This window comes from Egretta garzetta, unplaced genomic scaffold, assembly GCF_000687185.1.
Source record: "Egretta garzetta isolate BGI_Z169 unplaced genomic scaffold, ASM68718v1 scaffold14, whole genome shotgun sequence".
Classification (NCBI taxonomy): domain Eukaryota; kingdom Metazoa; phylum Chordata; class Aves; order Pelecaniformes; family Ardeidae; genus Egretta; species Egretta garzetta.
Window position 1 is genome coordinate 7,098,617 of NW_009259588.1, and position 27,262 is coordinate 7,125,878.

Genomic DNA, 27,262 nt, shown 5'->3' on the forward strand with positions numbered 1-27,262 from the left:
GGGGGAAATATATATATATTTCTGGTGCTGGGGGTCTATCCGATCAGCAGTGTTTGGGATAGTGAGCTGGGCAGAGTGGTGTATACCACCAAAAGCAAGTCGAATCAGAAGAATTGGAGAAAACCACTGCCACAAGGCTTTTCTATATACCAGAGGGTTGTACTCTTCTAATTATATGGTCAGATATTCTGGATATACAGAAATGGAAGGCCGCTTCCAAGTTTTGCACCTTAGCTTGCAGATGTAAGGACAAATATTTGTGGGAAAACCAACTGGCAGGTGATGTTTAAGTCTTTCTAGCAAGAACCGAATGCATCCTGTTGTTACAATTCACACTTGGTGAATTGCATTCAGTATGAATCCTTCTTATAATTCATTTTGATCCAGCAAATACATATTTTGTAAAGCATATCTTGATTTATGAGGGCATTTCTGATCTCTGATTATTTTTTTTCATAGACAGCAGGAGCTCATTCACGAATTTCTGAAATGCTGGCTTTTCAGTACTGAAAGGTGCCGCTTGTCAAGCAAGCACAAAAGAAGTGCTGCCCATGCTAGCTGAGCCGAGGAAGGGAGTTGTACGCTTGCTGTCATTATGGGGGAGTTCGTGGGTAGGTAAATGGTAATTTTCCAAACCAGGATTTGGCACAGTAAAACTAAGACTGTAGAGTTGTTATCGGACGTAGTGATTTGTTCTCCTTGAGATCCAGCAGGAAAGAAATTGGGGAAAAAGCAAACACAGCAGTGTCTTTGCCTGCAGTTCCCACTTCTCACTTGCAGAATCCTTACCAGTGTTTGTGTTATCTCAGTGTTGAAGTGAAAACCTCCTCCTCCTCAGCCTTTGGGTTACCCGTCCCTAGCAGTAACCAGTCTTTGCACTGCCTGAAAAGATTTTCTGTGTGTGAGGCATCAGCTTAGCACTTCAGATGCAGAGAGACTGGAAAGCAAACAACAAAACCATATGAATTGCCAAGAAATACTCTGCTACAGTAACTAAATGGGGAAATTAACACTAATGGAAATTCAGCATTGATGTGTTCAGCTCTGTCTCTCATGGAAGAAATTTTTATTGTTTCCTTGCTGGTGCCCTGCTGCCTGACCCAGGTAATGCTGTAACTGATGGGCTGCTTTGCGCTGATGTCTGATCTGGATCCAGAAGGGTTTGGGGGAAGTTGGTGTTCATTGCTTCTATCTTGTTAAGCTAAATCAGGCTGTGCTTACAGCTTCTGTGTTTTAGTGCGTGGCATTTTCCCCGGTACGTACCTTCTCTGTTTCCAAGACATCACTTGTAAAAGGAGACAGCATCAGGCATGTGTTCAGAGAACACAAATATTTAGGACTCTCATAGTTAGCCCTGTTTCTTTTGGTGTTGGTTCTTTGGAAGCTTTTGTAGGATGGAGGGACTGGCAGGACGTAAAAGGTTATGATGTTGTCAGTCCTGGATTATGGTATCTTTTGTAAAGCGTTTTATCCTTGAGTAGCATTCATTCTCTTGCCTCCCTGGGCTGTAAGGAGTAGGGAGATTTGCCGCAGACCGGATTCAGAAGGTCAGTGATCTGAAGAAGTTTGTTAATTTATTTTCCCATAGCATCTGTAGGCTTCTCTCAAGGCCAAACCAACTGTATCTGAAGTGTGCAAAAATATATATAATATATATATATTCCTTTCTCTGAAAGCTTATGACCTTATTGGGCACAAAGAGAAGCCAGGAGGAAATTGTTAAGTTAAAGAAAATCGGTTAAACTTCAGCACAGAAACAGATATCCTGATGCTGGAAGAAAGAAAGAGCAGGAAACTTTCCAGCCATTCTTGTGGCATAGTTTTATCATTAGAGCATTTTTGGGGCAATGTGTTTGGAAGAATCTGCGAAGCAAAGCAGAACTAAATTACTTATCACCTCATATCCATGCAGACAATACGTGCTAAATCATCAGGCGATATCTTCTGTCTGTATTTGCAATGAGAGCAGCCTCAGCATGAGCCCCGCACGCTTCCAGCAAGAGACTTCTGCGAGCAAACCACAGAACAAAACAGCTAAAAAGCCCCTTTCTCCATGCAGCTTTTGGGGAAACTCTTTTGTTTAAACAAAAGGAAGCAAGCCAGTACTGCCTGGAAGGACGCAGGCTCCCTGCTGAGATGTAAATCACTTTTGATTCTGTCTGGAAGATACATTCTGGAAACAGAAATGAGAGGAACCGTGGGATGGGAAGAGTGGTTGGTGACAAGCTTTGCATGGTGTGAGAAGGTGGTGGCTCTCTTTACGCCCTGACAGTGCTCTGAAGGGAAGGAGAAGGGTCTCATCCTGTTACTGGAGGGCGCAATCCCCTTAGAAGGGAGTCCAGTTGGAAAAAACAAGTTAAAAGGCTTGCCCTTGGCTGGTGTTCTTGAGTTACCAACTATTATTCTTTCACTGTGTTAGCATATGGGAGCCCACTGTGAACTCAGTGTGCCCTGTAAACACGGTGTAAGAAAGCAGCTCCTTCCTCAGATGGCTCTTGGTCTTATTTGTCACATTTCTGTGTTGTTTTTAAGATGGCTTTCTTGCTGATGGTTGTTGCTATGTGGAAACCCTGCACAAGCTTTTGGGAGGCAGGCTGATAATGCATGCAGTGGCCTCAGATGTAGAAACAGCAAATGGGAGGAACAAAAAGAGGGGGGAAAATATTTGTTTAATCTTTTTTTTTTTTCCTGCTTTTTCCCCCCCAAGTACAGCACAGAAGGTTTCAGCTGTTGATGATGATGACAGCAGTGGGTCACCACTTTTTCAGGCAGAAGCGGTAACTTTCTGTATGATGGAATTTTGAAAAGCCTGGCCTTTTGCAGCAGTCCTGCCTGGGGAGAACAGTCCTCTGGTGTGGGAAGCTGCCAGTCAGGGTGGGATTTTGCAGGCCAGCCTGAGCATGTGTGGTGCTGGCTCCCTGAATGGGGTGTGCTGATGCTGTGTGACCGGTCGGTGCATCCACACTAGCCCTAATGCAGTCAGTGCAAGTAGTAACATCAATAAAGACGTAGCAGCGTGGGCTTCATTCAGCCCAGGGTAGCAGGTAGGGCATATATGCCTAGGTACCTAGTAGCCTTGTAACCCTTGCTGCTACCTGTGATGAAGTCTGCTATGACTCCTTCAGCTGCTAAGTTCTAAGCCTGCATGCAGGTGGCTGCGTGCAGCCCAGTTACGCTTTTGCGTGCTGTGTAGGCACACCAAGACGATGGTGCCTGCACAGAAGGGTGCAGGTGTGGTGGTAGTAGAGAGAGGCTGCAGCAGTAGTAATTGGAGAGGCAGTGGAAAATTTCTCCCCTGTTCTGCCTCGCTTACTAGGTAGGATAATGGCAGTGTTAGGTTAACAGTTGGACTTGATCTTAAAGGTCTTTTCCAACCTAAACGATTCTGTGATTCTATGGTAAAACTAACTTAAGAATGACTATGTTTGTTGCAGAGGCCTCCTGTGGATATATTTTGGAAACCCTGATGTTTGCCTAGAGCAAAGTAAAAAAGCTTTTAAATGTAAATGTACGTCCAGTCCCTTCTTTTCATCTTATTCTCTTGTAATAGTTGGCTAATTTTCTTACTGACAATATGAAGCTACAGTAGGCCTTGACTCTTCAGTCTAGATCAGAAGTAATCCCAAGGAAGTCATTGGTATTTCCCTGGTGTCCAAGCAGCTCAGGGAGCCTAAGGGGCTAATTACAAAAGACATTACGTATTTCAACTTGCTGTTGAAGGGAGTGGTCTCATTCTTGTCATCTTTGTCAGTGTGACACCAGGGAAGGTGCAGTGGTATGACCAAGGAGATGATAAATGAAAGGGACTTGACCTTGGTGTGGGTACTGCAAATGCCAAACTTATTGAAACATCAGTTGCTTTATAAAAAAAAAAAAAAAATCTTACTGGCTTTGCAAGTGGATTTGAGCTGGCTGAGGGGTATTTTAGCTATGTGGCAAGCTACAGACTTTCCTAACTTCAGGGTAGGACTTTGTCCTGGTTTCGGGAATGTTCCCACGCAATAGTAAGGCTGCTGGTTCCTTTTTAAATAACCTTCTCTATTCCCAAAACAATGAGGTGTTTCTTTATTCATTCTTACCATAACACATGAAAACAGTACAAGCCAGTAATCCATGGAGGTTTAAGATGTCCCAAGCTAGGATGAATCAGTTTTCAAGTTTTGTAGGTCATACTCTTCTCACCAGTGACTCAGAAGTTGGTCTCATCCTTTGCTGAAGCTCGGAATTTGGCAATAAAGTTTGTCAGCATGAACGAATCAAGCTTCACATGAGTGTTCATATGACCAAATGACACTTGGGGCTGGAGTTTTAAGATCCATTTAGTATATAGACAGAAAACAAGAGGTAATAAGGCTCAAAGGTGATTTTTTTTTCCTAGTATTTAAGCAGATTGCAGTTGATTAGACTCCTGCTGACCTATTTCTGTGCCCCTAACAGTGTACCAAAAGATTAGATGCAGGTGAAAAGTAGTTTAAAACAAAAGTGAGAAGAGCCAAACTAAATTTTTCCTGTCTCTGATGTCAGTCATCACTAGATGGCCACTAAACGTGAAGTAGCTCCCTTATAGGATGGAAAATGTTAGATTCGTACAGTGCACATATAAAGGCTTTGCATGCCAGGTAATTATTACAATGGCAAAACAAGACTGGTGGAGTCAGCAAGGGAACTACTCCTCCATGTCTTCTGACATCTGCTGAAGTCCCTTCTCAATGTCCTTCTGCTCTTATTGTTCAGAACAATCTGAGCTCTAGGCCTAGCAGGCATGTTTGTAATTAATGTTTCCAACGTCATCCTGATGCTGGTTGCTGCACCACAGAGAACATGTGTTCCCGTGAAGCCGGGCTGTCATGAGGACTGCTCAAGGGTAGTGCTGAACTTTTATCAGGCTACCGCATTATAAGCCCGTCTCTGTGCAGAATAATAAAAGCAAGCCGTGGTGGTGAAGCGAGTGAGCTGGGATTCTTAGAGTAAAAGCAGGGTTGAAGAAGGAGGGGCATCAGCCTGTCAGGGGGACCCACAAAGGGAGTTTACCAGGATTCTTAATGCTGTCAAAGTGAAATCACTACCAATATATGGTTGTGTAAGAGAGTGCTCATCTGCCGGAGACTTCGTTCCCCTGGGACAGAGTGAAGGGAGAAAATGCTTATAGCTTTCCTTTTCTGAATATCGGCTTCGTGAATATTGGCTGCTGCCTTTTTTTGGATGCCCATTACTGGAGACTTCTAGAGCACCTGCAGCTGCAAGTGAGGTAGTGGACACTGTAGAAATCAATCCCAAATTAAGTGCCCCAAACTAGCAGTCACCTAGCAATCAGGCATAAAAAGATAAATGCCCAATTGGGTCACACCAATGTTCATTTCTGGCCCTGGATTCTTCCCCAACAGCCCCCGATGGGTGTGCTGATCAGGGAAAGCATGGGAGCCTGGCTGCTGTCTGCAGTCTGCTCCCTTGCATGCTCCTGCATCCTGCTCTTGTATTGGGGATGTTAGGAGGAGCATCCTTGCCTGTCCCTTGTACTGTTTGTTTATGAACCTGTTGTCCTTGGATTTGTCTAATCCCTTTTTGAACCTGCTGATACTGTCTGCCTATGGCAGATGATACAGGTCATCACTGTGGCAACAAATTCCAGAAATTCACTACAGTCTCAGTAGAAATGTACCTTCTCTTATAAATTTTGAATTATTTCCTGCTAGTTTCAGTGAATGCCTCCCACATCTAGTAATATTGAATTTAGTGAAAAACAGTATCTTATCTGCTGTCTTCTGTTGTGGTTTAACCCTGGTTGGGAACTAAGCACCACTCATCGCTCGTTTGCCTTTCCAACTGCCCCTGGTTTATATGCTGACCATGTTGTTCTACGGTATGGAATATCCCTTGCCCAGTTGGGGTCAGCTGTCCTGGCTGTGCCCCCTCCCAGCTTCTTGTGCACCTGGCAGAGCATGGGAAGCTGAAAAAGTCCTTGACTGGTCTAAGCACTACTTAGCAACAACTAAAACATCAACATGGCAACTCGAGAAGAGTACAGGGATTTTGTTAGGTCATGCAGAGAGAAAATTAGAAAGGCAAAAGCCCAGCTAGAACTTAATCTGGCCACTGTTGTAAGAGATAACAAAAAATGTTTTTACAAATACATTAACAACAAAAAGAGAGCCAAGGAGAATCTCCATCCTTTATTGGATGCGGGGGGGGGAACATTGCCACTAAGGATGAGGAGAAGGCTGAGGTACTTCAAGCCTTCTTTGCTTCAGTCTTTAATAGTCAGACCAGTTATCCCCAGGGTACTCAGCCCCCTGAGCTGGAAGAAAGGGACGGAGAGCAGAATAAACCCCCCATAATCCAGGAGGAAGCAGTTTATGACCTGCTGTGCCACCTGGATGTCCACAAGTCTATGGCGCTGGATGGGATCCACCCAAGATCCAGGGAGCTACAGGCTTGTCAGCCTGACCTTGGTACTGGGGAAGATTATGAAGTGGTTCATCCTGAGTCCGCTCACCAGGCATGTGCAGGACAACCAGAGGGTCAGGCCCAGCCAGCATGGGTTCACAAAAGGCAGGTCCTGCTTGACCAACCTGATCTCCTATGACCAGGTGACCCACCTAGTGGATGAGGGAGAGGCATGGACGTTGTCTACCTGGACTTTAGCACAGCCTTTGACACTGTCTCCCGCAGCATTCTCCTAGAGAAGCTGGTGGCTCATGGCTTGGATGGGCACACTCTTCACTGCATAAAAAAACTGGCTGGGTGGCTGAGCCCAGAGAGTTGTGATGAACGGAGTTAAATCCAGTTGGTGGCTGATCACAAGCGGTGTTCCCCAGGGCTCAGTTCTGGGGCCAGTTTTGTTTAATATCTTTATCAATGACCTGGATGAGGCGATTGAGTGCACACTCAGGAAGTTTGCAGATGACACCAAGTTGGGCATGAGTTTCCATCTGCTTGAGGGTAGGAAGGCTCTGCAGAGGGACCTGGACATGCTGGCTCCATGGGCTGAGGCCAACTGTATAAGGTTCAACAAGGCCTAGCGCCAGGTCCTGCACTTGGGTACAACAACCCCATGCAATGCTACAGGCTTGGGGAAGAGTGGCTGGAAAGCTGCCTGGCAAAAAAGGACCTGGGGGTACTGTTTGACAGCTGGCTGAGTATGAGCCAGCAGTGTGCCGACATGGCTAAGAGGGCCAATGGCATCCTGGCTTGTATCAGGAATAGCGTGGCCAGCAGGAGTAGGGAAGTGATTGTGACCCTGTACTTGGCACTGGTGAAGCAGCACCTCAAATGCTGTGTTCAGTTTTGGGCCCCTCACTCCAAGAAGGACATTGAGGCACTGGAGCGTGTCCAGAGAAGGGCATCAAAGCTGGTGAAGGGTCTGGAGCACAAGTCGTCTGAGGAGCAGCTGAGAGAACTGGGGTTGTTCAGCCTGGAGAAGAGGAGGCTGAGCGGAGACCTCATTGCTCTCTACAACTACCTGAAAGGAGGCTGTAGCGAGGGGCTGTCAGTCTCTTCTCCCAAGTAACAAGTGATAGGACAAATTGAAAGGGCCTCAAGTTGTATCAGGGCAGGTTTAGATTGGATATCAGGAAAAATATCTTTACTGAAAGAGTAGTTAAGCATTGGAACAGGTTGCCCAGAGAGGTGGTGGAGTCCCCATCCCTGGAGGTGTTCAGAAAACATGTACATGTGGCACTTTGGGAAATGGTGGTGTTGGGCTGGCGGTGGGACTTAGTGATCCTGGAGGTCTTTTCCAACCTTTATGATTCTATGATCAGTGTGTAATTGACATTATTCTCATCCTAAATCTGAAACACAGCGCTATACCAGATACTAGGAAGAAAATGAACTCTACCCAGTGTACACTTCATAATTTTGTAAATCTTGATTGTACTCCCATCAGACTTTTCCTTTTTAAGCTGAAGATCCCCAGCCCTTTCAGTCTGCCTTGGTAAAGCAGCTCCTCTGTCCCCTTAATCACTGCAGTTGCCTCTCCGTGTACCTTTTCTGTTTCCACTTCGTCCTTTAAATGCAGAAACCAGAAATGCTCTCAGTACTTGGGAGGTCTGTGGGCTTCATGGAGATTGAACTTGAAGACTGAACCAAAGCCCTGCAGAATTTGCTGCACAGAAGAATCATCACAGCTGCCAGTTTGAATATTCACTGGGCATAGAGGTGGAAATACATTTGTAAAACACTAAAATAATAACAGCAGTTCATAATATATTTGATATTTCATACCATAAATATGAATGGCTCATTACAGAAAAACAGAGATAGGGCGGGTCGAAATAACACAGCACTACCTCACGCTTTGTGAACAAAATGGTTTAACACACATGGTCCCAACCCTGCAAGCATTTCCAGCTGTAGTGTTGCCAAGAACAATCACAGGAATTTGCAGGGATTATTCGTGGTAGTAAGCAGCATCGTTGCATCTGAACCCACGATGCTTAGGTGTGTACATACATATGTGAATATACATAGGTAAGGGCTTTTTTTTTAAGCCTTGTTGTATTTTGCCAATGTAAATGTCAGTGCCTTAAAAAGGCAGAGTGTAAGTTGGCTTAACTGCATGGAAAGGCTGCAGGAATTTCCCCTTTTCCCCGATCACAAAATTGATAGCTACACTGAGAGAATGTTTTACTCAGTTTAAGATTAGGAAAGGATCTGAATGTCCCTAAATTTGACCATACGGTTAAAGATTTTTAAATCTGGTGATCAGTTTTGTAGTGAGAATTATTTTTGCCAAGCTTTGTTGTGCCATTGTTCCCTGCAGATGGAGGGTTAACCCTGAAGGGGTGACTTTATGTAGTAAGGACTATCACATTTTGGCATCGCCCACTGGAACCGTGAAGGAATATCCCATGTTCTTGCTGTGTGATGAGCTTCGTGTGAATTTTAACCCCTACATCCTCTGGATGTTGTTTGCATGCTTTGAACCTGCTTAGTTGTGTCCTGGTTTTGGTAGATGGTTTCTTGAAAGCCTTAGTGACCACCGCTCTTGCCAGAGATCAGCTGTGAAGTTTTACCCTATTGACCTATGTGGCTAAGAGGGCCAATGGCATCCTGGCTTGTATCAGGAATAGCGTGGCCAGCAGGAGTAGGGAAGTGATTGTGACCCTGTACTTGGCACTGGTGAAGCAGCACCTCAAATGCTGTGTTCAGTTTTGGGCCCCTCACTCCAAGAAGGACATTGAGGCACTGGAGCGTGTCCAGAGAAGGGCATCAAAGCTGGTGAAGGGTCTGGAGCACAAGTCGTCTGAGGAGCAGCTGAGAGAACTGGGGTTGTTCAGCCTGGAGAAGAGGAGGCTGAGCGGAGACCTCATTGCTCTCTACAACTACCTGAAAGGAGGCTGTAGCGAGGGGCTGTCAGTCTCTTCTCCCAAGTAACAAGTGATAGGACAAATTGAAAGGGCCTCAAGTTGTATCAGGGCAGGTTTAGATTGGATATCAGGAAAAATATCTTTACTGAAAGAGTAGTTAAGCATTGGAACAGGTTGCCCAGAGAGGTGGTGGAGTCCCCATCCCTGGAGGTGTTCAGAAAACATGTACATGTGGCACTTTGGGAAATGGTGGTGTTGGGCTGGCGGTGGGACTTAGTGATCCTGGAGGTCTTTTCCAACCTTTATGATTCTATGATCAGTGTGTAATTGACATTATTCTCATCCTAAATCTGAAACACAGCGCTATACCAGATACTAGGAAGAAAATGAACTCTACCCAGTGTACACTTCATAATTTTGTAAATCTTGATTGTACTCCCATCAGACTTTTCCTTTTTAAGCTGAAGATCCCCAGCCCTTTCAGTCTGCCTTGGTAAAGCAGCTCCTCTGTCCCCTTAATCACTGCAGTTGCCTCTCCGTGTACCTTTTCTGTTTCCACTTCGTCCTTTAAATGCAGAAACCAGAAATGCTCTCAGTACTTGGGAGGTCTGTGGGCTTCATGGAGGTTGAACTTGAAGACTGAACCAAAGCCCTGCAGAATTTGCTGCACAGAAGAATCATCACAGCTGCCAGTTTGAATATTCACTGGGCATAGAGGTGGAAATACATTTGTAAAACACTAAAATAATAACAGCAGTTCATAATATATTTGATATTTCATACCATAAATATGAATGGCTCATTACAGAAAAACAGAGATAGGGCGGGTCGAAATAACACAGCACTACCTCACGCTTTGTGAACAAAATGGTTTAACACACATGGTCCCAACCCTGCAAGCATTTCCAGCTGTAGTGTTGCCAAGAACAATCACAGGAATTTGCAGGGATTATTCGTGGTAGTAAGCAGCATCGTTGCATCTGAACCCACGATGCTTAGGTGTGTACATACATATGTGAATATACATAGGTAAGGGCTTTTTTTTTAAGCCTTGTTGTATTTTGCCAATGTAAATGTCAGTGCCTTAAAAAGGCAGAGTGTAAGTTGGCTTAATTGCATGGAAAGGCTGCAGGAATTTCCCCTTTTCCCTGATCACAAAATTGATAGCTACACTGAGAGAATGTTTTACTCAGTTTAAGATTAGGAAAGGATCTGAATGTCCCTAAATTTGACCACACGGTTAAAGATTTTTAAATCTGGTGATCAGTTTTGTAGTGAGAATTATTTTTGCCAAGCTTTGTTGTGCCATTGTTCCCTGCAGATGGAGGGTTAACCCTGAAGGGGTGACTTTATGTAGTAAGGACTATCACATTTTGGCATCGCCCACTGGAACCGTGAAGGAATATCCCATGTTCTTGCTGTGTGATGAGCTTCGTGTGAATTTTAACCCCTACATCCTCTGGATGTTGTTTGCATGCTTTGAACCTGCTTAGTTGTGTCCTGGTTTTGGTAGATGGTTTCTTGAAAGCCTTAGTGACCACCGCTCTTGCCAGAGATCAGCTGTGAAGTTTTACCCTATTGACCTATGCTCCAAGGATATCCATGTTTTTTACTGGAAATTATAAATAATTGAGTGTATGGAGTTTGATTTACTAATTGGCAAGGAGAAAACTGAAAGAGGCGTTACATGTGAAAGGCATCGCATTACTTGTAGGCATTCTCAATCCTTTTGTCTAGGGAGAAGTGACAGTATACATCGATATTTAGTTTGAATTTCAAAATTTTCTATCAAGTTAACAGAAGTAACTTACAGTCAATGTTTTGTCCAGTAAACTTTGTCTTATGAATCTGATTTTCAGTGCTTTAAAAAGAGCAGCACATTTTCTAGGATAAATATGGTCTACTTTGGCACCTCTTTCATTCACTTTTCTGCCTTTTCTCACTTCATTATGAATGATAATCCATCCAAAAAGCTGCAGTGGCTTTACTGTGCAGCTGCACGCCATGTATAAGCAGTTTGGCTGCCTTCCCAAAATGGCACATTTCAACCATGACTGTCATAAAAGCTGCTACCAAGGATTCTATCCATACTGATAGATTTGTGTTTTGGACCAGCTTTATTATATTTTTTAAGTCGGGTCATGTTCAAGAATATTCCTGGCCCCTGGCTACACGGTACAGCAACACTCTGAAATTTCATCTTGTGGGACATCAGCTGTCATTTTGAGTCATTGGGAAAGGAGTTTGATGATGCCTACCCAGTCCTTGGTGAAACATTTGCTCATAGGACCATCTGCCCCTTTAATAGAGTTGTCATTTCAGCATTGCTTCAATTTCTGCAGCAGCTGCCCATTGATAATAAGTCAGATGCGGGGATGTCGCAGGGGAGAACAGCAGAGCCTGACTGCAGTGCTGTCCTTGCCTTCAGCTCGCTCTGCCAGTACATCATCTCCCCAATTAATGAAATCCTCATTGCGTGCTCTGCCTGATCCACCCTTCAGATTTCTTCTTGAGCCGTCTCCAGCCAGAGAGGCAAGTCATGCGGTAGCTCAGACCAGATGCCTTTTTCACTGCCTCCATTTAGAGTGAGCATCTTTCTGTGCCTGCTGAGATGTGTTTTTAGCTTGGCTTGGCTAACTCAGATTAAAACATTGGCAAAGATAGGGGAATTTACTGTTTCACATGGATTAGCATTTCTAAATTCTCTTTTTAGGCTTGAGCTTGAACTGATAATCCCTGTTTATTATTAGACTTGCCAGACATCTGCCTTTCAGCTGTCCAAGTGAGCGTCCTACAGAACCACTGCAAATCCGAGCTGCCCTATTCGTAGCACCCCAACAGTATTGACCTCTGTGGTGACTGCCACAGGGCATGAGGGACTGAAGCTAATGCTGCGTGCTTTGGGACGTAGGCATCTTGTAGGCTGCTTAGCCCGAGTGAAAAACCTGTGGTTTTATAAACAGCCCCAGTGTGAGTGAGTTCCAATGGTTCTTCTCTTACAGGTGTCCTCTGTTACCGGGCACAAATGTGCCAAACAAGCGTTATGAAATAACATAGCATAGGAAGGGTTGTTCCAACACTTTGCCCATCAGCCTGAGATTTGGGAGGTGCAAATTAACGTTTCTGTCCTGCTGCTGATTTTTCTGTCTGCTTTATAGTGGAGGCCTGTCTCAATTAACTTTAGATGGTCTCTGTGTAGGCATCTGGTCTAAAAGTCATGTATTTAGTCTTGACTGGTTACTAAGGTTCTTTGTAGATGGTGGAAAGACAGGCACCATCCTAAAATGCGTGCCTAAATTAGCTAAGGTAAATAGCCTTCTGGCAGTATGTATTTCTGTCTGTTGAGTCCAGAGAAATCCCAGATTATTAGTTTAGACTAGATGCTTAACTTTGTGATGGCAGAAAGGAGCAGAAATTAATCCAGAGTTTGTAGTCTCTCTATGCCTCTTTTCATGGGCTGTACAAATCATTAATGATTATCTGCTGTTTCACAGGATGTTGTGGTTGGTAATGATGAAAGTGCCTAGAGATTTTATAAGTAACTAAGTTATGCAGAAGGGAAACCTGCCCCTGTGTAAGCAGAGGTGACTGAAATGACAGTGGCTTCATTTGAGTGGGAAATAAAAAGGGAACCTTTATCCTCTTCCCAAACAGCTAGCTTTCTAAAATTTATAAAGTCAAAAGCACAAGCAGCTTTTGTGGCAATCTCGACTCCATTTTCTGCTCTCACAGTTGAAGTCTTTCACAGATTTCTGTATGTGTACTGTCTGATCACAAATCTGTGCCTCCACCCAAGTTTTGGGAGTAAATGAATTCCCAGTTTTTTGTTTTTTTTTTTTCCCTTCCTTCTTCTGTAGTTCTTTCCCTTCTCTGATTTGGGTGCTGTCTTTGAGAAACAAGAGGATAAATTACAACAGGGATGGCCTCTTGATTCTCTGATGGGTGATTTAGGTGCAGATGGACTCTAGCTACCATTTCCTTTGATTTCCCAATGTTTTTTTCTGTTCCATCCTATAGTCACATGGAAGGCTCTGAGGAACTCTGTGCACATTGTTGGGTTGCTTTGCCCAGGACTTCTGGCTGCTTTTTCGGTCTTTGGGTGATCTTCCAGGCAGAAAGCAACTGCTTTTATGGTTGGAGCACTTGCTGTCTGTTAATGGAAATAGATTGTTAGGCAAAAGTGCTGCATGCTTCCTACCCTTTTGGGATGATAATAATCCTTCATGTGAGAGGATCTCATGCTCCGGTCTTCTAGGCTTTGTGAAAATGGCACTGGTGCCTTTCTGTCTTTGGGAAGTTCATTGGGCCCAGCCAGCCGGGAGTTGAGTGTCTCCCTGGCCGGAGCTGACCGCAGGAGCAGAGGGCGAGTCGCCGTGTGGGACCCTGGTGCGTCCTGCACAGTGGTGGGAGTCGTGAGGCTCTTGGGCTTTGCGTTTGGGCTCCTTCAGCCCAGTGAGGTAGTGATGAAGACCATCAGGTGGTTTAGCCCAGTACCCACCACTGAAAGGAGTATGAAGGCATTAGGGTATTGCCTGGCGGGTTTTGGGCTATGTGCTTCACGCTACCTGACAACCTGGAAAGGCTTCAAGGAAGTTGCGATGCATGATAAGACCTGCTTAGTCACAATTAGTTGTTTTTTCCTTCTAGATCAGATTCGTGGTGGTTTAGCAGAAACTGACCCACCAGAGCCAGATGCTGTATTCACTCACACCTGAGGCACTGTTTGAAAACAATGTCACTGGTCTGGAGAAAAATAGCCTGTTTCTTTTAGCGTGAGACCTGGTGTGGAATGATGAATGGCTTTTTTGCTTGCCCTATCTTGCTCTACTTTCATCACAAAAATTACTTTGTTAAAAATTTCCTGGTTGTAAAAGTCACCTTAGGACTCAGACTTGTGTATTTGCACAGCTTAACTCCAGCAGGGCATGAATCATGGGTAATAGGAACCACTGGAAACACCTTCCCACTCCTTTGTGTCTGCGCTTATTGAGGAAGCCGGGGAATGAAGTTAAGACTTCAGGTGCTTTTCCATAGAAACCTGCTACGCTGGCTTTCAGTTGTGATACAAATATGCCACTTCCCACCAGGCAGTTTGCACATTGTGCTGTCCTTGATCCCCGTAGCGGTACTGCCTTCCTCACCATGAACGGGAGATGTGACACTCCTCGTTTACATTCCTGGTGGCACATCTCCACCATGTGTTACATGATGTGAAGGGAGGAGCATTTTAACCTCGTAGGTGCACATTTATGCTTGTGCTGCAAGAGCTGCCTTTAAACAGGCTGACAGATGTTACGGCACTGGCACAGCTGGGGTTGCTTTGAAGCTGCCTGTAGTGCACGTGACACGTTCTCCAGGTGTCTTACCGTTAGATGTTTTGCACTTCATCTTCCTCTAGAGAACTCCGCCTTGCAAAACAAAACCCCGTGGCACGCAGGGTAAGTTGGCAGTCTGGTGTGTGTTGAAGAAAGCCCTATGTTTTTTTTTAACTCATTTCCCTTTGCATCTCACTCATAGACACACACTAACGTATTTTATGAAGGGACACCTTAAACTCCTTTATTCATTTAAGTTGTAGATTGTGACCTGGTCTGATCTCAGCCAGCATGCCTGTACCACAAATATGTTTATCTGTTTCGCTTCTAATGTGTATTTTGTTCTAACAGCGCTGGGTCTGTATCTGGGGTGGGGAGCTGGTGAATGTGAACTCTGAGCCCTGAGACTTCCTCCAATTTCTCTGACTGAATGCTCACAGGATCTTGCATTTTGGCGTTTGGCCACAGACTGAAACCCTCTGTGGCCTGTTGTGACCCTGTAACTGCATAAATCAGCCCTAGAATTTGGCTTCTGATCGGCATTTTTTGTCTTACTGTTTATTGTATTCCTAACGCAGTGACTTATAAGGAGACAAGCGTTTCTGAAAGAGGATTTAGGTCAAGCTGAAAGAAATTGCTATTAAATGTCATTGATTTTGCTTTATATAACTAGGACTTTTTTGAAGTCCTCCTTTAAATATTTAGTGGCACTTTTCCTCTTTGACTCAAGGGTCAGTGTCTTGTATTGGCCAATTGTGTGGGTTCCCTTGCCAGCATACAGAGGTTGCCAATTGTTTCTTTTCATCTTACCAAGCTTGGCTTTCCACCATGTCTGTATTGTATCCAGATGATGGTCCAGCTCCCTGCAGCGAGACACTGCTCACTGACTTCCTCTAACAAGCTTTCCTTTGCTGCCTGGGATACTGTTAAGCCCTTCTTGCGTTACCTAAGATGGGTTAGGGAAAGGCCATGTGTTAGCCTAGTTTTTGGTTTCCTGCATATATAGCTTATCTCTTCTTTGCTCGGCACCTTGTCTGTTGACCTGCACCTCTGCAATCCGAATCAAAATCCACTCCTGGTCAGAACAACTGTATTTTCTAGAAGAGAGTGGAACATCAGTTGCGTGTATCCCAATTGCATCCTGTCCCACCCCATCCCCCATTGTCCCCCCCTGCTTTTTTTATGTGTGTCCTGAGATGTCCACTTTATCATCACGACGCATTCTGTTTGTAATGTCTTTACCTTTGCAGGTACAAAGTATGCATTGCTGAACAGTCATAGCTTTTTAGTCATGGGCAGTTTTGATATATCCTTGAGCTGGATTCAGATAGTTGTGTGAAAAGCAGAACTAATGAAGTCTGATTTTCACTTTTTTTTCCTTCCCCCTATATGGAATTATTGAACATGTAAAAAAAGTCATCAGGAGTCAGATGATCAAACATATTGGCCTACAAACAAATGTACATAAAATGTGATCCCATGAACTTTGTTTCCTTATGGAATTAGCCTAAAAATGATTCTGTGGCCAGTCCTATCTCACTCTGACTTAGAAAAAATGCACAGAATTGAACCTCTGGAGTTTTCTCATGGTTAAGCTAGTTTGCAGGTTGTTTGCAAGCTGTTAAGAAATGGGAGCTTCATCCCTTTTCCTATGCTATTCTGTTATGTTCTTTAGTCTCTGATTCAGATCTTCACTGGCTAATAAACCTTAAGGATTTGAGTGAAGAAAACTTTATTAAAAAATCTGGCATATAACTCAATAATAGGTACAGAAATATTTTATCCTAAATGTTCCCAATAGGATTAAGTTAAAACAAACCAAAACACCCCCCTCCACAACTGTTACACCAGATACTGTGAAGTTCACTTCCCTCTAAGTTGAAACCATTTCTAGGGTGAAGTGTTGTAGTTGTAGACGCGTGTGGGTGTAGGTTCAAGATGCTACGTCCTGTCTCCAGTTGCAACTACAGAGGTGGAACACAGCTTCAGCAGTGGAGCTGGCTGACTTCACTGATCCTTACACTTCCACGTGAAAAATGGCCCAGTGTAATGATTTATTATGAGATCTGGGTTTCATGTAGTTTAAACGTGCCTAGAAGCCCAGCATTATATCAGTGATATTTAATTGTATGGCAAGGAGCCTGTACACATTGGTAGCATCTGGCTTCTAAGACAAACCAGCGTCTGAAGCACCTTCTTGTGGTGGGCAAGGCCCACCTCGGTGTTCCTCAGGAGTCCCTGCCCACGCACTTTTCCTCTGGGCCTTTCAGAGGGATTCAGGTGGCAGGGGCACAGCTGCAGTCCTTCTACCCTCTGCTCATGAACCTAAGGGGAAAAGCTTTGTCCCCTTTCTATCCACGTGTACATTTGTATGCACCGAAGTGGTGAGTGAAGAAGGCTTTAGCCTGTCTCGCCTGACTACATGGAAGCCGTGCACAGCCAAAATTCACGTTTGTATGCATCGGCTTTTCTCCTTGTAGTCACTATGTTTTGATACCACTGTGAAGTGACAGCGGAGAGGGGCAAACTGGGGACAAGGAGTTCTTGCGGAGGGAAGTGAAGAGAAGAAGCTGTGGGTGATTGTGTGTGGAAAATTAAATTAAGCCTTAGTGAGGCAACTGGAGCAGGGTCTTGCCCGAGGAGGGGGAAGCCAGCCTTTCCTGCTCCACTGCCCCTGGGACTCATTTTCCCCTCAAGGACACTTTGAGCGTGTTATGCAGAGGTGTTCTTCCTTGTGAGCTCCAGTGGAAATGTCAGATATGTTGCAGTGGTTGGTTGCAACATGAATAACCACAGATGAATGTCCTCGTTTTGGCTGGGATAGAGTTAATTTTCTTCATAGTAGCTAGCATAGTGCTGTGTTTTGGATTTAGTACTAGAAGAATGTTGATAACTCACTGGTGTTTTTAGTTGTTGCCAAGTAGTGCTGAGACTACTTAAGGACTTTTTGAGCTTCTCCTGCTCAGCCAGGTGCATAACAAGCTGGGAGGGAGCACAGCCAGGACAGATGACCCAAACTGACCAAAGAGCTATTCCATACCATAGAACGTCATGCTCGGGGGAGGGGGTGTGTGGGGTGGTTAGTCGGTCGGTCCGGGCAGAGTGATCGCAGCTCGGGGGGGAGTGATTGCTGCTGGGGACGGGCTGGGCGTGGGTCAGTGGGTGGTGAGCGATTGCATTGTGCTTCACTTGTTTTGTATATTCTGTATATTCTCTTACCATTATTATTATTACTATTGTTATTCTTCTCTCTTATTAAACTGTCTCTATCTCAACCCACAGGTCTTACTTTTTTTTCCCATTTCTCTCCCCCATCCCACTGAGGGAGGGGGGCAGTGAGCGAGCAGCTGCGTGGTGCTTAGTTGCCAGCCGGGTTAAATCATGACAGTGAGATAGGGGCCGCCGAGCCTGGCTTTGCTAAAGCTGCCTGATCCTATTGAAATGTTTTATAGGGAGACAAAGCCCAGTGCTGAAGATGGGACTTAATTGCATAATTCCTTTCGGGGGAAGTAAAAAGTGCTTCTGATACGGATCCGGTCCCCTAAAAGGACTGCAGATTAATGGCTGAGGACCCTTAGCTGAACTCAGCCTGTGGGAAGTTGTCTCTGGTCATTCGGGGAGACCGTCAAAGTCATATCAGTTTTAATTGGGTATGGTATTCCTCTCCCCTTCCTTTCATAACCAGCATCAGGGGCTCCTGCACTTGCAGACTGGCTGTGATGTTGTGTTGGTGTTTTGTGGTTGACACCGGTACCTGGCGCTCAGCCCCGAGCATCAGCCTGCGTGGAAACATTCCTGCGGCAAAGCGGTGCCAGGCTGCCTGCGCCTGGCTCACTAACGTGATCGCCCTTTTTTAACACGGGCATGCCCCATGCTCCTCATGCGGCTATATGCCAAGGTCTTTTCCAGCCAGTTATGGCAGCTGGGGGTGGATTTATGTCCTGTGAGGCCCTTCAGGGAAGGGTGTTGGAGGATGGTCCGTTGCCTTTGGTGTTCTGACTCAGGGGACAGTGGAATTGAGACTCTAACCAATGTCACCAGCCCTGTGTCCCACCACATGCTTCCACACCTGAGTGAAAAGGTTTTTCTTGATGGAGGGGGAGAGGCCTGAGATTAAAACTCCATACCGTATGCAATGGAGGTGCCTATAGCTGTGCCCTTGGACAATCAAAGGGATGCTCTGCACTCTGAAGTTCCAGCATCCTCCTAGGAGTAGTGGATCATGCTCAATTCCCACCTATTGGGTACCCCATCAGGCGGCTTTTCCTGTCGTGCTTCTGGGGAGCACAAATTGCAGTGCCTCTACCTGTGCACAAGAGCATCTCTGTATAAAGCTGGTCGGGGGCAAGCAGGACACAGTCCTTGCAAAGATATCTCCTGTAACCACATTCAAAAAAAAAAAAAAAAAGATTTTTTGGTAAGTGTATTTGGGATATTTCGAGGCAGCATTGAGGCAAGGAAGCACATAAAGAAGAAAACTGAAAGAAACAGCATTTTCATACATGTAGATGGGGAGACCTGCACAGCAGAGCTCTCTGCTCTTCGTTTCTGCAGCCACACTCTGTCCTCTTAAGTGGGATCCCCTCCAAAACCCCAGTGCTTGGCAGAACAGCATAAACAAGTGAATAAAAATCACGTAACTCTAAAATTTTGCTAAGCTAAGGTAGCAACAATGTGGCTGTTTACATATCTGCATGGGAGTAGTCATTAATCAGACGGTGCATGAGGTTCATTTGCTTCCTCCTAGGAAGGGCTGTTTTCACACTAATAATTGCTTCCATATGAGAGCTGGAGGTGCGCTGCTCTGTCCTTGTCCCCGAGAAAGGATGTGCTAGAAAGCTAAGCCTGTAGTAGGTGCTTGTTGTGAATGACAGTTCTTGCTTGCCTCTTTTTAGCTTTTTTCAGTGATTAGTGAAATTGTCAGGGGCTTTTTAGAAGTAAAAAAAACCAAACCTGCTTAAGTTACAGATTGTCTTAAATCAAACCTTTCCTTCCCTCCAGTAGATCCTTTCTTCATTTTCTATATTCTGTGTAATATTGTCACATTCTGGCTTTGTACAATAATGCCAGAAGTCAGAGAACCAGCTTCTTTCTTGCCTTCTTCCTTTCTCTGAAATTGGTGTTTCATTGCCTACCCTCAAATTTTCCTGGGCAACTGACTCAACGAGGGAGCAGATGTGGAATGAATGAAGACGTGTTGCAGCCCAATATTTTGTCTGGATGTGTTCATTGCTTGTTGTGCTTCGGAGGGTTATTTGCATGGCAACGAAAACTCTTCAGTAATGCAGTGAACATGCACACTGGGAATGTTTGCTTTCTGCAAATGAAGGGACGTATTAGAGTCTTTTCTGAAATAGAAGCAGAAGAGCGAGAGATGAGCTGGCATTGGCATCACTTCCCCTCAGCAGAATATTGTGACCAGGTGACCAGATTACTGTGTTTTGTCAATTCTCCCTGTGGAAGGGACAATTTTAGATGAGCCAAACCAACGACGACAACAACAGAAGCTCTGAACCATACAGTTGGAGAACAAACTATTCTCTGTAGACTTAGGAGGGCCAGTTTTGTTGAGAACAAACAACACAATTTTTTTCCAAGGGATAGCCCAACTGGATGTGACTCAGAAGGGAACCATCCAAATTTTTGTGAAGCCCAGCTTCTTTTTGGTGTCACAGAGCCAACTGAAACCTGCTGTATTGTAAAAACACTGGCATCAGCACAGGCGTGTGCTTTGCTCACCCTCCAGTATTGTAGCGTTAAAAATAGTTTTATTAAAAGGAAGCCACTCCTATAGCATAACAGTAAAGTTAAGGCTTGTCCAGGCAAAAGAAATTTGCATTGCTGTGATGACATCCTATGGAATTGGAAAACTCCTCTGTTAAATGTGCTGCTGTAGGGCAAAACGGAGCTTGCAGCAGAGAAGCTGTTCCAGCATGTTGCCACATTTTATGTCCTGTCAGGCCTCAAGGACAAACACAAGCTGCACAGTTTAGAAGAAGCATTTTTGAAACTAAACACATTTGCCGTGAACAAAAACTCAGTTAAGGAATCAAACTATCCAGGCAGCATGCAAAATGCATGCAGTATTTTTGCAACACGTGTAAGAAATCCCTAAAGATCAAGCAGCTTGTTGTCTCCTGGTACTCCGAGCTTCTGGAGACGTGAGCAGCAGAGCTGTAGCATCCCTCTAACCCTGGCAGCAGGACAGTCTCTTTCTTCAGATCCACCAAGTCACGTCTCTTCCAAGGTAGCAGTGCAATACGCACTGCTACGCAAAGGTACGCTGGCTGTATTTTCCTGTGGCAAAGGATCATCCGTCTGCAGTGTCTGGCCTTGCCTGTATGCTCTCAGGACATCTTCAAGAAAATGGGAGACCTGTGCGCAGATACTTGCTCAAAGAAAGGGAGGGAAAGAAGACATACATGCTGTTTTCTTGGAAGGTAAGGATGCATTCAGTAAAATAGCTCAGGTGTCCGTGTCCTGGAAAACTTACTTTGACTTGTTTGGGTGCTTCCCTTGACTTCCGCCTTGGGGAGCAAAGCCAGCTACAGAAACGCATAAGTTTGTGGGGCAACGCAGTGTTTGGTAGGACATGCTTACTGCTGCAATAGAAACACCTCTTCAGTGCATGCTACTACTTGTAAAAAGTTAATTCGTAGGCTGATAAACCTGGGGAACCAAAATGCTCGTGGTCAGGACAGCCTATGCGGTGCAGGGTACGGCAGCATCAGCACCCAATGTCTGCCTTGAGCCTGGGGGTCGGCCACTGGGCTCTGCTTTTGTCCCGGCCATCCTGCTGGGAGGGCCCTGAGGGGAGTCGCTGGTCCTGTCAAGAGTGGTTTTGGTGACAGTGATGCTTTGTGACTAGTATCTGGAGGCAGGGTGAGCCTTTCATTTCACCCAGGCCACCACACTTTTGGCAGGCGTAACAACACGTGGTTGGCCATTGCTGAGCCGAATCTGGGCTTGGAGGGGAAAGGCATTACTGCAGCGGCTCCCCTGAGCAGCTGAGCACCCTGCAGCGTGGCGTTCAGACCGGGCTTACCTCATAAGAAACTGCAAATAGTTGTTTTGGCATCTCCCTCTTGGTGCACGGAGTCATGGGGGTGAGCTTGTGCCGGCAGTGAGTTGCCTGCGGAGAAGTCATCTGCCTCTCTTGCGTTTGGCACTCTGTTCGTTTCTAGTTAGGTGGGGTAAATATTAACCCTTAGCTGGAAACAGAAGAATAAAAGGTACATTGCAAATAATCTCTTGCACCCAGTACCTACCCCTCCGGAGGGCTTGCACGTTCGACTGGCATCTCTCCACACGGGCCTGTTGCTGCTGATGGGTATAACCACAGACAGGTGGTTCTGCCATTTTTTTAGGGAGTTTGTGTCTTGGGGACACCCTCCCTCTCCCCCCTCCCCCTCCCAAATTCTCTCTACATGAAAATAGCCAGGGATGAATCTAGCCTAAAGCTAAAGCTGGTATTTCCCCCTGCCTGCATGCCATCCACAGTGAAATGTGTGAATGCAGGAGAACAAGAGCCTGGTGGTGTTGCTACGCACAAAATCTCTGCCCTTTGGCAGTTAGCCCAACACTCCTATCCACACACAAGAGCCGAGCGGCACCCTTGTGTCACTGGCCAAGAGGGGTCCTCGCTGATGGCCCACAACCTTGTGCTCCTCAGCTGGGAGGCAAAGCAATCTTGTCTCAATCCACCCATGCGCAGTCACATTTGGGTTTCTAACCGGAAACTTCATCCAGACTGGAGCACATCCCAAATAACACAGACCTCCAAGGAAACTGTCCGTCTGACCTGCGTGGAAATTAGTCCTGCGATCAGATGTGGGACATGATGTTTTACACACAGAGTTGCAGTGGTGTGGCTTCTACTGTGGCTGGTTATGATGGAATACAGGTGACCTATAGAAATAAGCCAAACCACTATAAAGTACTTTTTTTTTATCAGGAAAAACATACGCGTGTTTGGGGGTGGGAATGATATGTTTTTTAATGCATTGTTATGAAATAATAATGAACTGTATGTAGACATGGACTGAAAAAAATGGAGCATCCCAGGCTAGCCTTCTATCTGTGCTTACTGAAGTGTTTTTTGGGTTATTAAAACCCTGGGCTATATTGAATGATTTTAAAGATACCAGCTTGTTGTTATGAAGCCACTTGAGATATTGTACAGTGTGACTGTAGAGTTATGCAAATTGGAGTAATTTCCATTTGACATATGCACTGTAATTATTGAAAGCTTTCTTCCAAATTTATTTTTTTATGTCTGCTGTAGTTAATTCGCAATCTCCTTTTAACATTGGCAATTATAATTATTTGCCAAGAGCAAATCCTTGCTAACAAAAATCCAGTTTTCTTTAGCCTGCAGCTTTTCTTTTGATTTCATGGTGAGGTGCTGTTAATCAGAGGAACCAGTGCTGGCCTCTGAGTATCCAACAGGGCAGAAAAACACTGCAGTCAGAAAGAGAAACGCAATTAATTAGCCTAAGCTTCTTTCTAGCATCCCAACCCTGGGCCTCCTGAGTTGCCATGTTTGAGGGGAGAGGTGCTCCGTGAGAAGATCAATCAGAGTTAGCATCTCAAGCAGTGAAAACTGTCTGTGCCCACTGAGATTTCTCCTCAAGAGTTCTTGCTCATTCTTCTTCCGTAGGGGCTACAGGTAGAAAATAGCATGTATTTGGGGAAAACAGTGTTATTAGGTTGAAAAAAATATTTCTAGAGCTGCCTTGCATAGGAATCTGAGCCAAATCTGTGACTGAAAAGTGCAGTAGTTGAAGGGCTTTAGGCTTCTAGCTGCATATTGTTGTTCAGAAATGAAACGATTCTTACTCACTTGAAAATGCCTTGTCCTTTCTGCCCTCCTTTTCCTTGGAGATCCATGTGTTATGCAGCTTCTGAAAGGAAACATAAGTGCAAGTGCTTTCTAAGAATTACTGACCTACTTTACAGGTATTTTATTCTTCATTGAACCAGATAGGTACCTGCAAGAGTGTAGGTGGATAAAAATTACATTTCTTTCACCCACTGCGGCACAGGTCAAGTGCAGGAGAGCTCTCCCCTTTAAGTTTCTACCCCTGGAATATTACTTTCAGTTCTCCTGGGGCTTCAGTGGGATAAGGTCCAAACATAGCCTTGCAGCGAGCTCAGAGCAGCATGAGATACGGCAACCTGGGCTGCACTTCTCCCATAGCAGAAGGTCTGTCTGAAGATGGCACAGTGAGAGGAACTACCCTCCGTTGGCCTGTCTTTCTGGTCCAGGTATCCAGCCTGTACATGGTAAAACAGAGCCCGTTGCAAATAGGGGCTCGTTTTCCGTTGTGTGCTTGAGGAGCATCTAGCACAAAGAGAGTCCTGGGATTACAGTACAAACGCATCAAAACCAGGCATTGAGGTTGATGGTGAACACGTCAAGTTGGGCTACCATAATTGACTAGATCCAGCCCACTGAATGGGGAAACGTTGCAGTGTTGACGTGTTTTCCGGCAGATTTTTCAGTGGTGGGGAAGAGTTCCAAGTCTCCATTAGAGCAAGCCATGGAAGAGCATAGTGAAATATGGCTTTTTTCCCCGCACACTTAGCCAGTGTGAGCATGAATGTAATTTTCCAAAAACCCTTTTGGGAGGATTAGTCTGCAGATTGACTGCAGACAGGGCAATCTGGCATCCAGGCAGATTGCACCCGATGAGTTATTGCTATCTGAGTCAGCTGGTTGGGCTGCCGCTGAGTCCTTGGCTCTTGTGTAAGCTCTGCAGTCTGGGGAGTAATTAATCAAGCATCCATCTTTCTTATGGACCCAGGGTTGGAGCCAGGGAAGCACGATGTCAGCGTCTCACATAGCTAGAATTGCTGATTCGCTTTGATCTATTCTCGCTGCTGCTTTTCAGAATGGGTTTATGGGTCCTCTTTAGCGGCACTTAGTGCTCTCTGACAGGAATAAAATACTAACTGGTAAAGTATACCAATTCAAAGGCTACTACCTTTTTTGAGGGGGCTTTATGTTTATTTAGCAGTTTCTCAGAGAACCTGAGGATTAGGAAGTAGCGTTGGCTGAAAAGTTAACAGAAGCGCAGTTAGTTTAAACCACAGCTTGCTTATCATCTATTCACTGTTCTTCCTTTGACCGTGTTGCTCAAAGAGCCAAACTGATGATTGGTAGGACTACTTTCATTAATGGGATTAGAGCTGAGGTAAATTTGACCTGAAGCTTGCTAAGGCATGATACCAACTTCCCTGAAAAATCCATTATCAAAATTTTCGTTAACTTCAAAACGGCAATGGGCCTGGACTGAAGGAATCAGACCCGGTAATGGCTAGGGTAGAGCTATGCTACTCAACATTGATGTGGAGAGGTAGGGTCCTCTATGAGCACATATTTTGGCTTGATAGTGTCCCAACAAAGGGTTTTCATTACAATCAACATTTTAATTAAACTGGCTTGATTTTCTTATGTGAGCCAAGCTAACTTATTTTCTTCACCTGCGTGTTCTGCAGTCCTGATCCTTGCTGTTCTTGGCAAGACATAAAAACCACCACAGGTCTGAGCAGAGGACATAGACTGTGAAGTGGAAATGAGAAGTCATGAAGAATCAAGCAATGGTCTCATCCATAAATAGCCTTAGGCAAACTTTGATGACCTAGGCAGGTAGAAAAATAGTCTCCCGGACTGACTGTTGCGTATATGCTTTTGTAGTCTCCCAGATCCTAGTGAAACGGCACACCAGAAACAGGCAGATAGAAGAGGCACCCTTGAGCCCCTTGGATGAAGTTGGGAGGTTGGTCCAGCTGACCTGTTTCAACTTGACACCTTTTGCTTCCCAATTTTTCTTGTCCTCTCTGCTGCGGCCTTTCTTGAGAGTGGAGCAGTGGTGCCAGCCACTCCAGTCCTGCTGCTGATGCCAGTCAGCAAGCAGAGAGGGGACCTGCTGACACAACGAGTATGACGAAACCACTGAGAGAGCGTTCTCCTCCCCAGGACATGTTGTGCAACCTGGCATTCATCCATCCCTGTGTAACTTCACATTGCTCCAGAAACTTCAGTTCCACCGCTAGGCATGGTCTCATGGGCTCTAGTAGGGTTTGCCCAATAATTATAAACTGAAATTTCCAATTTCTGCAGTTGTATATTTGAAAGAGAAGACCTGATTTACGGTGTGAGCGTGTACATGGGGACACACAGGGTGTGCATACACTCACTATCAAATGAAAGAAATTTTACTGCTCACCTCCACCTGCCACGTACTTGTATTTAGCTATGTGAAAGGGAGAGTCTCTCACGTTCCTTTCTTTGGATGCGCGTGTGCTTGTATGTGCTTACATACTGAAGTCAAAAGCATGTGTGTGGGGTGTACTTTTCAAGTGCATCCAGTTATGTTAGTGCATCCCAGTCCACAGTTGGGTGCTTTGGTGTCTGTAGTCAGTACAGAACTTGGGAAGATGAGTAATGACTTTAGAATTTATTTTAACCACTCAAATCAGAAAATTAGGTCAAATGTATGCTCCATTCATCCAACACTGCAGGGCTGACACACATTTTCTTCAGCACAGAGATCCTTCAAACTTCACTGGGCAGGAAAAGAAGTAGAAATACTCCAGCTGAAAATACTGCCGAGAAATAAGGTTAAGAAAAATGTTTGGAGCAGAGTCTGGGTTAAGTAGGTAGCGAAGCTGGTGCTTCATATAATAATGACATAGAAAGGATCCTGCTAGAAACTGGAGTGCATCTCGCGCAAACAGGTAGCATTGCTGAATGTTTATGGTAGAAAAACAATCCTGAAATACAAAGTGCAGGGAGAGTGCAAGGTTTGCTGCTCTGCACGGGGATGCTGTGTGAGGTACAGATAGGGATCAGACACTGCAACTTGTAGGGTTGGGTTTGTGTGGATTTTTTTAAGACTTGGGTTTCCTGTCACTTTCCCCGTCACTTGGCTGGCAAGATGTAATTTTTCAATGTTTATAAAGCTTCATGATTTCTGTATGAATTTGCCAAAATAATGGCTGCATTAATTGCTCACTGGCATTAGTCTGATGTTTATCTTTTGTCAGTTTTTTATTTAGTACCCGATTACAATTTGCTAGTTTTAATGGGAGTAGAAAGGGTAGGCAAGAGAAACATAAAGAAAATTAACTCTGATTATTAGCAGTAAATTTATCTGACTCGGTAAGCATAAACAATTCTGTGATGGAAAGGCAAGCTGAAAGAAAATTGAACTGCCTAATTTCCTAATCCCCCCAAAGCCTTTACAACAGCTGGGCATTTAGTTGTTGTCAGCTAACACAAAAAAGCAACATATTTAAATACAGATAATAATGCCTCAGGAGAATAGAGATCGACCATAGGCTGTGATTGCCCTGTGATTTCATTACTGTCGAAAAGAAAGGTATTATAATATACTGGACCGATGGTGTGCATTTTGTTCTAGAAATTTAATAGAAGAATTGAGAGTAGTTGGAACAAATAAAGGACCAAATACAGTGGTTTTCACTGAGGTTTTTGTTTAATCCTAAAGCAATTAATAGCCCATTGAAATTAATGAGTGTTTGCTTGAATAAGGTCTAAGTAGAATGGTCTTCTCAGTTTATCTGAGTATGTAGTGGGAGACCTTTGACATTTTTACCTTGCATGGGGAAGTA

General features: G+C 44.8%; 1 protein-coding gene across 2 annotated transcripts in view; it reads left to right on the forward strand.

Annotated features, from left to right (window-relative positions):
- The window catches only part of GFOD1 (glucose-fructose oxidoreductase domain containing 1), a 76,947-nt gene that overhangs the window by 31,837 nt on the left and 17,848 nt on the right, over nt 1-27,262 (forward strand). Inside the window, exon 1 of one of the 2 annotated variants that reach the window (XM_035893471.1) lies at nt 21,040-21,063. The exons of the other annotated variant lie outside the window; for it this stretch is intronic. The gene's annotated coding sequence lies outside the window, so the exon portion shown is untranslated. Of the gene's footprint in view, nt 1-21,039; nt 21,064-27,262 lie in introns of those variants that run through there. 2 annotated transcript variants of the gene reach the window in all.